Here is a 17,350-nt window from a genome sequence, read left to right as displayed (position 1 = left end):
GAGCCTCCTCTTGTCTTTCCTCATCGAAATCTATCAGCACAATACAAGCTTTCGTGAGCGGAACATTTTATGACAGTAGAATAAAGTTAGGATGCACGGCTTTTAAATGGGAGGCTGAACTGCACCCGGGTCCAATTATCAGCTGCTTCACCTTGAATCATGGAACGATACAGCAGAGGGGGAAGCCGTTCAGCCCAGCGTGCCTGTGACGGCTCTTTGAAAGGACTCCCCGATCCTTTCCCCACAGTCAATGTCCCCTTGTCAGCTTATTTTGGGCCGTGCGGCTGATTTAACGGGCTGCCTGAGCCATTCAAAAGTCTGTGCATGTGCAGTTTTTGCCATTTCAAAGCCGGCTTGCCAGCTGCATTGGGAACTCTGGGGCCCCTTGTAGCTTGAAGTGAACACAGCCCTGTAAACTTTGCCCCTTCAGATTATACAGAATCGTAGAATGATACAGCGAGGATTCGGTCCATCGACTCTGTCAGCAGCACTGCGGGAGACTAAGTGGATTCTCAGTTACGCTTTTCAAAACTGCCACTTGCCTGTCGAAAAGCACCTTGAACTGAAATGTAATTTTGAAATATTGGAACACTTTCATTGCTACTTTTTTATATTCAAATTAAATTTGGATACAAGAGAAGGGAGGTTATGCTTGAACTGTATAAAACACTGGTTAGGCCACAGCTGGAGTACTGCGTGCAGTTCTGGTCACCACATTACAGGAAGGACGTGATTGCACGGGAGAGGGTACAGAGGAGATTTACGAGGATGCTGCCGGGACTGGAGAATTTTGGCGATGAGGAAAGATTGGATAGGCTAGGGTTGTTTTCCTTGGAACATGCGAGACTGAGACGAGACCTGATTGAGGTGTATAAAATTATGAGGGGCCTGGATAGAGTGGATAGGACGGACCTATTTCCCTTAGCAGAGAGGTCAACAACCAGGGGACATAGATTTAAAGTAACTGGGGGGAGGTTTAGAGGGGATTTGAGGGGAAATGTCTTCACCCAGAGGGTGCTGGGGGTCTGGAACTCACTGCCTGAAAGGGTGGTAGAGGCAGAAACCCTCACCACATTTAAAAAGTGCTTGAATTTGCACTTGAAGTGCTGTAACCTGCAGGGCTACGGACCTGGAGCTGGAAAGTGGGATTAGGCTGGATAGCTCTTTGTCGGCCGGCACGAGCACGATGGGCCAAAATGGCCTCCTTCCGTGCTGTAAATATCTACGATTCTTCCAGATGGCCAATGTCTCGAATCATAAACGTCTTCAAGTTTCACAGCGCAACATCACTGAATTGTCTCGCGGATCGGATGTTGAACCGAGGTGCAGCCAGACACCAATTGGGAGGTCCCGTACCACTTGGCAGCCGCTGGAAACGATAACGCACATGCGTGGCTGTGCCGCAAATTTAAAGGCAGCGCACACCAAGATTATTTAGAGGGTACGTAGCTGGTCTGAAACATCCCACGGCCACTATTGGAAGAGGAGCTTCCCCCCCCCCTGGTGTCCTGGGGTCAATATTTATTCCTCAACCAACATCACTTAGTGTCAGCTGGCACACTCGCTTCTGAGTCAGATAGTTGTAAGCCACAGGGAACTTGCGCACAAAAAATCTACGCGGACACTCGAGTGCAGTGCTGAGGGAGCCCCGCACTGTCAGGGGGGCCGTCTTTCAGATGAGACGTTGAACCGAGACCCCGTCTGCTCTCAGGTGGAAGTAAAAGATCCCGAGGCACTATTTTGAAGAGGAGCAGGGGCGTTCTCCCCGGTGTCCTCGGTTAATATTTATCCCTCAATCAACATCACAAAAACAGAATTTTTGGTCATCATCACAGTGCTGTGCGTGGGAGCTTGCTGTGCGCAAATTGGCCGCTGCGTTTCCCACACTACAACAGTGACTACACTCCAAAAGTACTTAATTGGCTGTGAAGCGCATTGGATCGTCTCGAGGTCGTGATAGGTGCGGTGTAAATGGAGGTTCCTTCATTTGAAAAATGGGATGAATCTTAAAAATATCTTTATACTAAAAATCTTGCACAGGGAGCATAACTCGGTCTCCCCATCCTGGATAGTAAAACAAAAATTAGACCTCAGTTATGTGGGGAGACTGGAGAAGCTGGGGTTGTTCTCCTTAGAGCAGAGAAGGTTAAGGGGAGAGTGACCAGAATGGTACCAGGGATGGGGAACTTCAGTTACATGGGGAGACTGGAGAAGCTGGGGTTGTTCTCCTTAGAGCAGAGAAGGTTAAGGGGAGAGTGACCAGAATGGTACCGGGGATGGGGAACTTCAGTTACATGGGGAGACTGGAGAAGCTGGGATTGTTCTCCTTCGAGCAGAGAAGGTTAAGGGGAGAGTGACCAGAATGGTACCGGGGATGGGGAACTTCAGTTACGTGGGGAGACTGGAGAAGCTGGGATTGTTCTCCTTAGAGCAGAGAAGGTTAAGGGGAGAGTGACCAGAATGGTACCGGGGATGGGGAACTTCAGTTACGTGGGGAGACTGGAGAAGCTGGGATTGTTCTCCTTAGAGCAGAGAAGGTTAAGGGGAGAGTGACCAGAATGGTACCGGGGATGGGGAACTTCAGTTACGTGGGGAGACTGGAGAAGCTGGGATTGTTCTCCTTAGAGCAGAGAAGGTTAAGGGGAAATTGACCAGAATGGTACCAGGGATGGGGAACTTCAGTTACATGGGGAGACTGGAGAAGCTGGGGTTGTTCTCCTTAGAGCAGAGAAGGTTAAGGGGAGAGTGACCAGAATGGTACCGGGGATGGGGAACTTCAGTTACATGGGGAGACTGGAGAAGCTGGGGTTGTTCTCCTTAGAGCAGAGAAGGTTAAGGGGAGAGTGACCAGAATGGTACCGGGGATGGGGAACTTCAGTTACATGGGGAGACTGGAGAAGCTGGGATTGTTCTCCTTCGAGCAGAGAAGGTTAAGGGGAGAGTGACCAGAATGGTACCGGGGATGGGGAACTTCAGTTACGTGGGGAGACTGGAGAAGCTGGGATTGTTCTCCTTAGAGCAGAGAAGGTTAAGGGGAAATTGACCAGAATGGTACCAGGGATGGGGAACTTCAGTTACATGGGGAGACTGGAGAAGCTGGGGTTGTTCTCCTTAGAGCAGAGAAGGTTAAGGGGAGAGTGACCAGAATGGTACCGGGGATGGGGAACTTCAGTTACGTGGGGAGACTGGAGAAGCTGGGGTTGTTCTCCTTAGAGCAGAGGTGGTTAAAGGGAGATTGACCAGGATGGTACCAGGGATAGAAACATAGAAAATAGGTGCAGTAGGAGGCCATTCGGCCCTTCGAGCCTGCACCACCATTCAATAAGATTATGGCTGATCATTCACCTCAGTACCCCATTCCTGCTTTCTCTCCATACCCCTTGATCCCTTTAGCTGTAAGGGCCACATCTAACTCCCTTTTGAATATATCTAACAAACTGGCCTCAACAACTTTCTGTGGTCGAGAATTCCACAGGTTCACCACTCTCTGGGTGAAGAAGTCTCTCCTCATCTCGGTCGTAAATGGCTTACCCCTTATCCTTAGACTGTGACCCCTGGTTCTGGACTTCCCCAACATCGGGAACATTCGTCCTGCATCTAACCTGTTCAATCCCGTCAGAATTTTATATATTTCGATGAGATCCCCTCTCTACATTCCATTGAATATAAGCCTTGTTGATCCAGTCTTTCTTCATATGTCAGTCCTGCCACCCCGGGAATCAGTCTGGTGAACCTTCGCTGCACTTCCTCAATAGCAAGAATGTCCTTCCTCAGATTAGGAGACCAAAACTGTACACAATATTCAAGGTGTGGCCTCACCAAGGTCCTGTACAACTGCAGTAAGACCTCCCTGCTCCTGTACTCAAATCCCCTCGCTATGAAGGCCAACATACCATTTGCCTTCTTCACTGCCTTGCTGTACCTGTATGTCAACTTTCAATGACTAATGTACCATGACCCCCAGGTCTCTTTGCACCTCCCCTTTTCCTAATCTGTCAGATAATAATCTGCCTTCCTGTTTTTACCTCACATTTATCCACATTATACCGCATCTGCCATGCATTTGCCCACTCACCTAACCAGTCCAAGTCACATAAGAACATAAAAACATAAGAATTAGGAACAGGAGTAGGCCATCTAGCCCCTTGAGCCTGCTCCGCCATTCAATAAGATCATGGCTGATCTGGTCGTAGACTCAGCTCCACTTACCCACCCTCTCCCCGTAACCCTTAATTCCCTTATTGGTTAAAAATCTATCTATCTGTGACTTGAATACGTTCAATGAGCTAGCCTCAACTGCTTCCTTGGGCAGAGAATTCCACAGATTCACAACCCTCTGGGAGAAGAAATTCCCTCTCAACTCGGTTTTAAATTGGCTCCCCCGTATTTTGAGGCTGTGCCCCCTAGTTCTCGTCTCCCCGACCAGTGGAAACAACCTCTCTGCCTCGATCTTGTCTATCCCTTTCATGATTTTAAATGTTTCTAGAAGATCACCCCTCATCCTTCTGAACTTCAACGAGTAAAGACCCAGTCTACTCAATCTATCATCATAAGGTAACCCCCTCATCTCCGGAATCAGCCGAGTGAATCGTCTCTGTACCCCCTCCAAAGCCAGTATATCCTTCCTTAAGTAAGGTGACCAAAACTGCACGCAGTACTCCAGGTGCGGCCTTACCAATACAGTTGCAGCAGGACCTCCCTGCTTTTGTACTCCATCCCTCTCGCAATGAAGGCCAACATTCCATTCGCCTTCCTGGTTACCTGCTGCACCTGCAAACTAACCTTTTGGGATTCATGCACAAGGACCCCCAGGTCCCTCTGCACCACAGCATGTTGTAATTTCTCCCCATTCAAATAATATTCCCTTTTACTGTTTTTTTCCCCCCCCAAGGTGGATGACCTCACACTTTCCGACATTGTATTCCATCTGCCAAACCTTGGCCCATTCGCTTAACCTATCTAAATCTCCTCACAGCTCACACCGCCACCCAGCTTAGTGTCATCTGCAAACTTGGAGATATTACATTCAATTCCTTCGTCGAAATCATTAATGTATATTGTAAATAGCTGGGGTCCCAGCACTGAACCTTGCGGTAACCCCACTAATCAATGCCTGCCAGGAACTTCAGTTACATGGGCAGACTGGAGAAGCTGGGATTGTTCTCCTTAGAGCAGAGAAGGTTAAAGGGAGATTTGATAAGCGGTGTTTAAAATCATGACGTGTTCAGAGTAAATGGAGAAACTGCTTCCAGTGGCTGTTGGGTCGATAAGTTGGTACAGATTTAAAGTGATTGCAAAAGCACCAGAGATGACATGAGGAAAAACTTTTTTGTGCAAGGAGTGGTTAGGATTTGGAATGTACTGCCTGATCGGGTGGTGGAGACACTCAAATAGTAGCCTTCAAGAGGGAACTGGACAAATATTTGGAGAAAAAAACTGTCGGGATATGGGAAACGAGCGGGCGGGAGTGGGACTAACTGGATTGTTTGTCGAAAGAGGTGGCACAGACTCAAGAGGCCAAATGGCCTCCTTCCGTGTTGTACTGGTCGATAATTCGATGAACTGCTTCCATTTTCCAATTATGAAAAAACGTTTAATTGCTTTATGGAATTAGTTCTCGGATAATAATCAACTTTTAGAAACTAAATCCCTTTCAATTTTTAGGTTGATGGATTTCTTTCAGCTCATTAAAATAGTCACCCTCCCCAGTTGCACAAAGCCTTCAGGTGAAGTGGGGGGGGTGGTTAGAGAGGCAGAGGATAATATGACTGGGCTGTACAGACAGAATTCAGTCACAAGTAATAGAATCACAGACTGATACAGTACGGGAGGAGACCATTCCGCCCATCGTGCCTGCTCTTTGGAAGAGCTGTCCACTTAGTCCCTCGCCCTTCTAATTATACATCATCATTAGGCGATCCCTCGAACGAGGATGACTTGTTTCCACAGATATTTCAATGAAGGACCCAATGAAGGTCCAGTCCTGAACTCCAGTTGAAGGGTGGAAGATGCCTGTGCGTGGATTTTTTAAACGTGTGACCGTTGCACACCAGCCACCACACGGGCTAGACAGAGCTCAGACTTGGTCCAGTGGCAAGGGTTAACCAGGACTACTGGAGACCTGCTCTGCTGCACGGACCTAGTTTGCACACATATCGCAGTGTGGGCTGGTCCGTGCTGCCCCAGGCTCTTCTGGGCCCCTTCTCCACAATCTCTCGCCGCACCTCCGCCACAATCTCTCGCCGCACCTCCGCCACAATCTCTCGCCGCTCCTCCCGTACCTGGGCCCCGCCGATGTTCCTGCCCACGCTCCAAATGACGACCTGGGTTTTGATGACGTCACCCAGTCGCCCACCCCGAAGACGTCACACACTCTGAGCGCCATGCTCCAGGTCTTTATACACCCGACCTGCGGTGGTGTTCTCTCGCCGGTCAGGGTGACCCACGATGTCCCAGGGACCGGTGCTCCAGTTCCTGCACTCCTGACCTGCGGTGGTGACCTCTCGCCGGTCAGGGTGACTCATGATGTCCCAGGGACCCGGTGCTCCAGCTCCTGCACTCCTGACCTGCGGTGGTGTTCTCTCGCCGGTCAGGGTGACCCATGATGTCCCAGGGACCCGGTGCTCCAGTTCCTGCGGTGGTGACCTCTCACAGGTCAGGGTGACCCATGATGTCCCAGGGACCGGTGCTCCAGCTCCTGCACTCCCGACCTGCGGTGGTGTCCTCTCGCCGGTCAGGGTGACTCATGATGTCCCAGGGACCCGGTGCTCCAGCTCCTGCACTCCCGACCTGCGGTGGTGTCCTCTCGCCGGTCAGGGTGACCCACGATGTCCCAGGGCCCGGTGCTCCAGCTCCTGCAGTGGTGTCCTCTCGCCGGTCAGGGTGACCCACGATGTCCCAGGGCCCGGTGCTCCAGTTCCTGCAGTGGTGTCCTCTCACAGGTCAGGGTGACCCATGATGTCCCAGGGACCCGGTGCTCCAGTTCCTGCAGTGGTGTCCTCTCACAGGTCAGGGTGACCCATGATGTCCCAGGGACCCGGTGCTCCAGTTCCTGCACTCCCGACCTGCGGTGGTGACCTCTCACAGGTCGGGGTGACCCACGATGGGGTTGTACAAAGGCCCTGTTAGACCACGTCCAGAGCAATGATTCCGCTCTTTGTTTTGAAGCGCTGGCTACTTGTGGCCGCAGCACTGATCTGGAGCGCGGTGTACAATTGTGGGCACCGCGCCTTATAAAGGATATATTGGCCTTGGAGGGAGCGCAGTGCAGAGTCACCAGAATGTTACCAGGGACCCAAGGTTACATAAACTGGGCTTGTATTCCCTGGAAACAGAATGTTACGGGGTGACTTGGTTTTCGGCTTTTTCAAGGAATTGATTGGGTAGATAGAGACTGCCCTGTGCTCGCTGACCTACATCGGCTCCCAGTTAAGCAACATCTCGATTTCAAAATTCTCATCCTTGTTTACAAATCCCTCCAAGGCCTCGCCCCCTCCCTAACTCAGTAATCTCCTCCAGCCTCACAACCACGCCCCCTCCCTATCTCTGTAATCTCCTCCAGCCTCACAACCACCCCCCTTCCTATCTCTGTAATCTCCTCCAGCTTCACAACCACGCCCCCTCCCTATCTCTGTAATCTCCTCCAGCCCCACAACCTGCCCCCCCTCCTCCCTTTCTCTGTAAACTCTTCCAGCCCCACAACCTCTCCCGAGATGTCTGCGCTCCTCTAATTCTGCCCTCCTGAGCATCCCTGATTATAATCGCTCCACCATCGGTGGCCGTGCCTTCAGCTGCCTGGGCCCCAAGCTCTGGAACTCCCTCCCTAAACCCCTCCGACTCTCTACCTCCTTCAAGACGCTCCTTAAAACCTACCTCTTTGACCAATTGGTCATCTGCCATAATTTCTTATCTGGCTCGGTGTCAAAACGCATTCTTTGTCTCGTAATACTCCTGTGAAAGGCCTTGAGACATTTTACTACATGAAAGGCACGATACAATTACAACTTGTTTTTGTTGGTGGGAGAGTCTAAGATCAGGGGACATGACGTTAAAATCAGCCAAGCCATTCAGGAGAGAAGTTAGCAAACACTTCTTCACATAAAGAGGAGTAGAAATGTGGAACTCTCTCCAAGAAGCAAATGCGAGCACAATTAATAATTTTCAACGGAGGCCGATAGATATTTGCTGGACAAGGGTATTGAGGGATATGGGGCAATGGAGCAGTTAGGTCGCAGATCAGCAACGCTCGCACGGAATGGCAGAACAAGCTCGAGGGGCTGAATGGCCTCCTCCTGTTCCTGTGTTCCCTGTACTCATGCATTTTTTTCCCTCAAGTATTTATCCAATTGCCTTTTGAAAGTTAATAGTGAATCTGCTTCCACCGCCCTTCCAGGCAGCACGCTCCAGATCGTAAGTCGATTCGTAAAAAAAATACTCATCTTCTGGTTATAGAATCACAGAAGTTTACCGCACGGAAGGAGGCCATTTCGGCCCATCGTGTCCGCGCCGGTCGACAAAGAGCTACCCAGCCTAATCCCACTTTCCAGCTCTCGGTCCGTAGCCCTGCAGGTTACAGCACTTCAAGTGCACATCCAGGTACTTTTTAAATGTGGTGAGGGTTTTTGCCTCTACCACCCTTTCAGGCCGTGAGTTCCAGACCCCCACCACCCTCTGGGTGAAGACATTTCCCCTCAAATCCCCTCTAAATCTCCCCCTAATTACTTTAAATCTATGCCCCCTGGTTGTTAACCCCTCTGCTAAGGGAAACAGGTCCGTCCTATCCACTCTATCCAGGCCCCTCATAATTTTATACACCTCAATCAGGTCTCCCCTCAGCCTCCTCTGTTCCAAGGAAAACAACCCCAGCCTCTCCAATCTGTCCTCATAGCTAAAATTATCCAGTCCAGGCAACATCCTCGTAAATCTCCTCTGTACCCTCTCCCGTGCAATCACGTCCTTCCTGTAAAGCGGTGACCAGAACTGCACGCAGTACTCCAGCTGTGGCCTAGTGTTCATTTGCCAAACACCTTAAATCCGTGCCCTCTGGTTACTGACCCTTCTGCCACTGGAAACAGTGTCTCCTGATTTACTCAAATCAAAACCCTTCATGATTAAATCTTCTCTTAACCTTCTCTGCTTTAAGGTGAGCATACAAACATAAACATTTACAGCGCAGAAGGAGGCCATTTCGGCCCATCGTGTCCTGCGCCGGCCGACAAAGAGCCACACGGCCCTGGGTCAGCAGCCCTGAAGGTTACATATAAACCTATGAACAAAGACGGAAAGGCAAAGAGCACCCAGCCCAACCAGTCCGCCCCACACAACTGCGACACCCCTGATACTGAAACATTCTACACTCCACCCCAACCGGAGCCATGTGATCTCCTGGGAGAGGCAAAAACCAGGTAAAAACCCAGGATAATTTAGGGAGAAAAATCTGGGAAAATTCCTCTTCGACCCATCCAGGCGATCGACACTAGTCCAGGAGATCACCCTGGCCGTATTCGATTCCCTGCAGTACTTACCATTATATCTGCACAGTCCAACAAAAGGTTATCCAGACTAATCCCAATTACCAGCTTTCGGTCCATAACCCTGCAGGTTACTGCACTTTAAGTGCCCATCAAAGAACCTTTTAAAAGTGGTGAGGGTTTCTGCATCCACCACTCTTCCAGGCAGCGAGTTCCAGATCCCCACAACTCTCTGCGTAATGAAGCCCCCCTCAAATCCCATCTAAACCCTCCACCAACCACCTTAAAACTACGCCCCCTCGTAATAGACCCCTCCACCAATGGAAATAGACCCTTACTATCCACTATGTCCAGGCCCCTCAATATTTTGTACACCTCAATGAGGTCTCCTCTCAACCTCCTCTGATCCAATGAGAACAAACCCAGCCTAGCCAATCTGTCCTCAGAACTAAGATTCTCCATTCCAGGCAGCATCCTAGTAAATCTCTTCTGCACCCTCTCCAGTGCAATCACGTCCTTCCTATAATACGGCGACCAGAACTGCACGCAATACTCCAGCTGTGACCTAACCAAAGTATTATACAATTTAAGCATGACCTCCCTGCTCTTATATTCTATGCCTCGGCCAATAAAGGCAAGCATTCCGTACGCCTTCTTAACCACCTTATCCACCTGGCCTGCTACTTTCAGGGATCTGTAGACAAGCACTCCAAGGTCCCTTTGTTTATCTACACTATTGAGTGGCCTACCGCTTAATGTGTACACCCTTTCCTTATTAGCCATCCCAAAGTGCATCACCTCACACTTCTCTGAATTAAATTCTATTTGCCAATGCTCTGCCCACCTGACCAGATTGATATCCTCGTGCAGCCCATGACTTTCCTCTTCATTATCAACCACACAGCCAATTTTAGTGTCGTCAGCAAACTTCTTAATCATACTCCCTGTATTCAAATCTAGATCGTTGATATATACCACAAAGTACTGAGCCCTGCGGAACCCCACTGGAAACATCCTTCCAGTCACAAAAACATCCATCAACCATTACCCTTTGCTTCCTGCCTCTGAGCCAATTTTGGATCCAACTTGCCACTTTGCCCTGTATCCCATGGGCTTTAACCTTCATGACCAGTCTACCATGTGGGACCTTATCAAAATCTTTGCTAAAGTCCATATATACTACATCGTACACACTACCCTCATCGACCCTCTTAGTTATCTCCTCAAAAAATTCAATCAGGTTAGTCAGACACGATCTTCCCTTAACAAATCCGTGCTGACTGTCCCTAATTAATCCTTGCCTTTCCAAATGTAAATTTATCCTGTTTTTCAGGATTTTTTCCAATAATTTTCCCACCACTGAGGTTAGGCTGACAGCCCTGTAATTACTCGGCCTATCCCTTTCTCCCTTCTTAAACAAGGGTACCACATTAACAGTCCTCTGATCCTCTGACACCATGCCCAGATCCAAAGGACTGGAAAATGATGGTCAAGGCCTCTGCTATTTCATCTTTTACTTCGCTCAACAGCCTGGGGACTTATCTACTTTCAAAGCTGCTAAACCCCTTAATACTTCCTCTCGCTCTATATTTATTTCATCCAGAATATCACACTCCTCCTCGATAGCAGTATCTGCATTGCCACTTTCCTTTGTGAATACAGACGCAAAGTATTCATTTAGAACCAAACCATCATCTTCCGCCTCCACACAAAGATTACGCTCATGGTCTCCAAGTGACCCTCTTACTCTTAATATATTTGTAGAACATCTTTGGGTTTTCCTTAATTTTACTGGCCAAGAATTTTTCATGCTTTCTCTCAGCATTCCTAATATCCTTTTTAATTTTACCTCTTAACTTTCTATATTCCTCCAAAAATTCTATAGTATTTAGCAGTCGGTATATGACGGTATATAAGCTTCCCTTTTTTTTCTTTATCCTCTCCTGTAAGTCCCTAGACATCCAGGGAGCTCTAGAATTATTTTTCCCAACCTTTTTCTTTAAGGGCAAACCTGAGCCTACCAGGTCTCCTCCTTGAATGCGTCCCGACACTGATTTAACCACAAGTAGCCCAGTCCACTACGGCCAAATCACTCCTCAACTTAGCAAAGTTAGCTTTTCCCCAATTCCGTACTTTTATTCCAGGCCTATCCTTGTCCTTATCCATAACTAACTTGAATCTGACTGAATTATGGTCACTGGCACCCAAGTGCTCTCCCACTGATACCCCTTCAACCTGCCCAGCTTCATTCCTCAAAACTAAATCCAAGACCGGCCTCAGCTTCTCCAGTCTCCCCACATAACTGAAGACCCCCATCCCTGGTACCATTCTGGTATCAATCCCCTCTGCACTCTTCCCAAGATCTTGACATCCGACCTAAAGCATGGTGCCCAGAATTGGACACAGTAGCCCAGCTGAGGCTTAACCTAATGATTTATAAAAGTTTAGAATAACTTCCCTGCTTTTGTACTCTATGTCTCTATTTATAAAGTCAAAGATGCATACACTTTAAAAAAAGATCTCTGTTCCTGCACTCGGATTAAAATTGGACCATTTAGTTGATCGTACATCTGATCATTCTTCCTCTCAAAATGCAGGACTTCTATGTTGGGGAAGTCCAGAACCAGGGGACACAGTCTGAGGATAAGGGGTAAGCCATTTAGGACCGAGATGAGGAGAAACTTCTTCACCCGGAGAGTGGTGAACCTGTGGAATTCTCTACCACAGAAAGTTGAGGCCAATTCACTAAATATAGTCAAAAAGGAGTTAGATGAAGTCCTTACTACTAGGGGGATCAAGGGGTATGGCAAGAAAGCAGGAATGGGGTACTGAAGTTGCATGTTCAGCTATGAACTCATTGAATGGCGGTGCAGGCTAGAAGGGCCGAATGGCCGACTCCTGCACCTATTTTCTATGTTTCTATGCTTCCTTATTTCACTAAGGATTATTCACAAAGTTGTTGCTGCGTGGCTGTTTACATAGTCTTCACCCCACTGTACAAATTTGTCACAAAAGTTGACAAGTTGCATGCAGACCTCAAGACTTAATATATTTTTAAGAACATTAAACAATTAAAGCATTGCAGTTAAGAAGATTTTGAGAGAACATGTAACAATCTTAACAAATTTTCATTTCATGCAGCTTTTTAACATCAATCATCCCACAGGTTTGCAACAAATTAGATGCTGAAAACAAGTGAAATTTGAAGAGATTTATCTTCAAAGCCTGTTTCAGACTGTGACTATTTCAGTACTTAATATTTTGAAATAGAAAGACTTGCATTTCTACAGTGCTTTTCACAACTTCATTCGTCCTGAAGCACTTTACAGCCAACTAAGTACATTAAGTGCTGTTGAAATAAATTTTTAAAACTCTGATTTATTATTAAAGGTTTTTTCGAATTAAACAACATTTATAGACAATGTAAACGATGAATAAATCCCAATTTTACATTATATTTTAGAAAGTTACCATTTTAACTTGAAACTTACGATTTCAAATTGGTTTTAAGTCAAAAGTTATGATTTGAAATTGAAATAGTTATCATTTAAACTTGAATGGTTTTAAGTTTAAACACTCTCGCCTCTGAGTCGGAAGGTTGTGGGTTCAAGTCCCACTCCAGAGACTTGAGCACAAAAATCCAGGCTCACATTCCAGTGCCGTGCTGAGAGAGTTATGGGATGAGACGTTAAACCGAGGGCCCGTCTGCACGCTCAGGTCAACGTAAAAGATCCCAAGGCACTATTTCGAAGAAGAACAGGGAAGTTATCCCCGGTTGTCCTGGCCCAATATTCATCCCTCAACCAACATAAATAAAAAACAGATTATCCGGTCATTATCGCATTGCAGCTTGTGGGAGCTTGCTGTGCACAAAATGGCTGCCACGTTTCCTACATTACAACACTGAATATAATTCAAAAGTACTTCATTGGCTGTAAAGCGCTTTGGAGCGTCTGGAGGTCATGAAAGACACAAGTTTCTTTCTTTAACAGTTACATTTCAGTTAAAACAGTTCAGATTAAAGTAACAATACTTAGCAGTTCAGGCAGCATCTGTGGAGAGAGAAACAGAGCTAACGTTTCAGCTCGATGACACTTTGTCAGACGACGACCTGAAACGTTAAATGTCTCTCTCTCTACAGACGCGCTGCCTGACCTGCTGAATGTTTCCAGCATTTTCTGTTATTGTTTCAAATATCCACCATACACAGTATTTTGCTTTTGTTTCTGATGAAATGGTTTAAAATTGAAATAGACAGGGTTCAAAATCAAAATAATTACGGTTTAAGGTTAAAACAGTTACAGTATAAAATTGAAAGTTAATAGTCAAATCAAAAGTTATGATTTGAAGTTAAACACAATTATGGTACAATAGTTAATGTCTAAAATTAAATAGTTATGGCTTAAAATTGAAATAGTTATGATTTAAATTGAAATAATTATGCTTTACGGTTAAAACGGTTAGGGTTTAAAATTTAAACAGTTATAGTTAAATCAAGTTATGGCTTTTATCGCTCAACCACTGGTGGCCTGGAATTCCCTCCCTAAACCTCTCCATCTTCAAGCCGTATCTTAAAACCTACCTCTTTGACCTGCCCTAATCTCTCCTTATGCGGCTCGGTGTCAAATTTTTATCTCATAATACTCCTGTGAAGCGCCTTGGGACGTTTCACTGCGTTAAAGACGCTATATAAATACAGGCTGTTGTTGTTTACATTAACAGTTATGGTTCAATAGCTCAGGTTCAAAATTAAATAATTATGGTTTAAAATTGGAAGAGTTATAGTTTAAGGTTTAAAACAGTTAGGGACTAAAATTTTAGTAGTTAGAGTGTTAAATCAAGTTATGGTTTAAGGTTAAAATAGTTAGGGATTTAAATTACAATAGTTAAATCATTAGTAATGGCTTAAGGTTAAAACAGGGATTAAAATTAAAAGTTATAGTTACATCAATAGTTATGGTTTGAGGTTAAAACAGTTAGGGATTAAAATTAAAATAGTTATAGTTAAATCAATAGTAATGGTTTAAGGTTAATACAGTTAGGGATTAAAATTTAAATAGTTATAGTTCCATCATTAGTTATGGTTTAAGGTTAATACAGTTAGGGATTAAAATTAAAATAGTTATAGTTAAATCAATAGTAATGGTTTAAGGTTAATACAGTTAGGGATTAAAATTAAAAGTTATAGTTACATCACTAGTTATGGTTTAAGGTTAAAACAGTTAGGGATTTAAATTAATAGTTATGGCTTCAAGTATGGTTTAAAATTTAAAGTTCGGATTTAAAAATTTAAACTATTTCAGTTAAAACAGTTATGTTTTAAGGTGTAATAGTCGGGGTTTAAAATGGGAATAGTTAATAGTTAAATCAGTAAGTTATGGTTAAATGGCTGCGGTTAAAACACGGTTTAAAACTGGAAGTCCCTGCGGCGGGCGGCGGGAACCGGGGACCCGGGCAGGCCCAGCAGGCGAGGCCGAGGCTGGGAGTGCGGCCTAGTCCCTGGGCTGTCCCCGGGCCCTCCCCCCGCGGTGTCGCGCTGCCCCCGGGCCCGGGAGAGGCGGCGGGGCGGCCGGACTGACCTGTTGGCCGGGTGTGGGGTGTGGGGTGTGGGGTGGTGGGTGTATGTGTGGGGTGGGGGGGGGGGTGCTGCGGCTCCTTCTCTCGCCTCTCTCTCTCACTCGCTCGCTCGCTTTCCCCTCCCGCTCTTCACTGCGACACCAACATGGAGACGCTCGCAAGCCTTCCCCTCTCTCCGCCGCCGCCGTCCGCCGTCCGCTCAGCTCGGACAGCCGAAGGGGAGGCGAGCCTGCCGGGAGTTGTAGTTTTTCCCCCTCCGTCCGCGCACCGGGAATAATAGGCGCCCGCGGCTGGCAGGACTACAGCTCCCAGCGGGCGCCGCGCCAGCCCGCACGCCGCTTGAGCCTGGCTCAGGGGGCCGAGCCTACTGGGAGTTGTAGTTTTTTCCCCCTCCGTCCGCGCACTGGGGATAATGGCCGCCCGCGGCTTGCAGGACTACAACCCCCAGAGGGCGCCGCGCCAGCACGTACTCGCAAGCTGCTTGAGCCTGGCTCGGGGGGGGGGGAGGGGGGGACCTGCCGGGAGTTGTAGTTTTTCCGCTCCGTCCGCGCACCGGGGATAATGGCCGCCCGCGGCCGTGCGGCACTACAACGCCCAGGATGCACCGCGTCACCCACGAGCACGCCGCTTGTGTTGAGCGCGGGGCCTGACGGGAAATGTAGTCTCCGCGCCCCCTCCCCCCTCCGCCTGCGCGCCGGGCGAATGGACGCCCACGACTGGCTGGACTACAACCCCCAGAGGGCAGGGCGCGCGCCGCAAGCCAGCAAAGGACTGACTGCTGAGGTTCGGCTGGACCTATTACAACACCCAGAAGGCCACGCTCCGGCCAGAGGCTGCCGGGAAATGTAGTTTCCGCCCTCCTTGGATCCCTTTGGAATAAATGGAGGAGCCTGGCTGCGCGGGACTACAACCCCCACAGGACACCGCGGGAGAGAGGCCAAGTGCCAAGCTCAAGGCACCAAATTCCAGACATGCCCCCCTCAACTTAGGCACAATTCAAAGAAAAATAAAGACTTGGATTTATATAGCGCCTTTCACATCCACTGGCCATCCTAAAGCGCTTTACAACCAATGAACTGTTGGAGTGCAGTCACTGTTGTAACGTGGGAAACGCGGCGGCCAATTTGCGCACAGCAAGCTCCCACACACAGCACTGTGATAATGACCAGATCATCTGTCTTTGTTCTGTTGCTTGAGGGATAAATATTGGTCCCAGGACACCGGGGAGAACTCCCCTGCTCTACTTCGAAATAGTGCCTCGGGATCTTTCACGGGCATAAGAACATAAGAAATAGGAGCAGGAGTCGGCCATTCGGCCCCTCGAGCCTGCTCCGCCATTCAATAAGACCATGGCTGATCCGATCATGGACTCAGCTCCACTTCCCCGCCCGCTCCCCATAACCCTTCACTCCCTTATCGCTCAAAAATCTGTCTATCTCCGCCTTAAATATATTCAATGACCCAGCCTCCACAGCTCTCTGGGGCAGAGAATTCCACAGATTTACAACCCTCTGAGAGAAGAAATTCCTCATCTCAGTTTTAAATGGGCGGCCCCTTATTCTGTGTCGAGGAAATTTTAGCTTAAATTAACTCAGCGGAGACTTTCAGAGCCGTGCTTCGAGAGAAAGTTTATTTCTAACGAGATATCTCGGAGAGCCCGCTTAGTCCACACTAAGGCAGAACTCTGACTTTTACAGGAAAACCCGCGCTATATTTATACAGTAAAAAGAGGAGTTTTATCTTCAAATTCCACACATTAACATTAATCATATTACTCCGAGAATACAAAGGTCATCCCGGAAGGCACACATTATCTGTTCTTGCATAGTTTCTCCCTGTCTGTGGCGATAATCAGTTTTAGGAGACTCATGCAAGGAACAGATAATCAGTTTTTGTTTTCTTAAGACAAAGAAGTTTGGGTGTTTTCTCTAGCTCCATTATTTCTACAATATCAGCAAGAAGTGATTTTAACCCTTCCCTTTACCATACTACATAGATCATTTTCTTCCACATTCTGAGACTATGTCCCCTAGTTTTAGTTTCCCCTGTGAGTGGAAATATCCTCTCTGCATCCACCTTGTCAAGCCCCCTCAGTATCTTATTAGTTTCGATAAGATCACCTCTCATTCTTCTGAACTCCAATGAGTATAGGCCCAACCTACTCAACCTTTCTTCATAAGTCAACCCCCTCATCTCCGGAATCAACCGAGTGAACCTTCTCTGAACAGCCTCCAATGCAAGTATATCCCTCCTTAAATACGGAGACCAAAACTGTATGCCGTACTCCAGGTGTGGCCTCACCA

General features: G+C 47.5%; 1 protein-coding gene across 1 annotated transcript in view; it reads right to left on the bottom strand.

Annotated features, from left to right (window-relative positions):
- Window positions 1-15,250, bottom strand: part of srrm2 (serine/arginine repetitive matrix 2) — a 79,358-nt gene extending 64,108 nt beyond the window's left edge. Inside the window, exon 1 of the mRNA XM_070872123.1 lies at window positions 15,050-15,250. The gene's annotated coding sequence lies outside the window, so the exon portion shown is untranslated. The remainder of the gene's footprint in view (window positions 1-15,049) is intronic.
- Between the last annotated feature and the right edge of the window lie 2,100 nt (window positions 15,251-17,350).

The sequence above is a fragment of the Pristiophorus japonicus genome, unplaced genomic scaffold, assembly GCF_044704955.1.
Source record: "Pristiophorus japonicus isolate sPriJap1 unplaced genomic scaffold, sPriJap1.hap1 HAP1_SCAFFOLD_29, whole genome shotgun sequence".
Lineage (NCBI taxonomy): Eukaryota > Metazoa > Chordata > Chondrichthyes > Pristiophoridae > Pristiophorus > Pristiophorus japonicus.
Note: the sequence above shows the minus strand (reverse complement) of the source record. Positions and strands in the feature narration are given on the sequence as shown.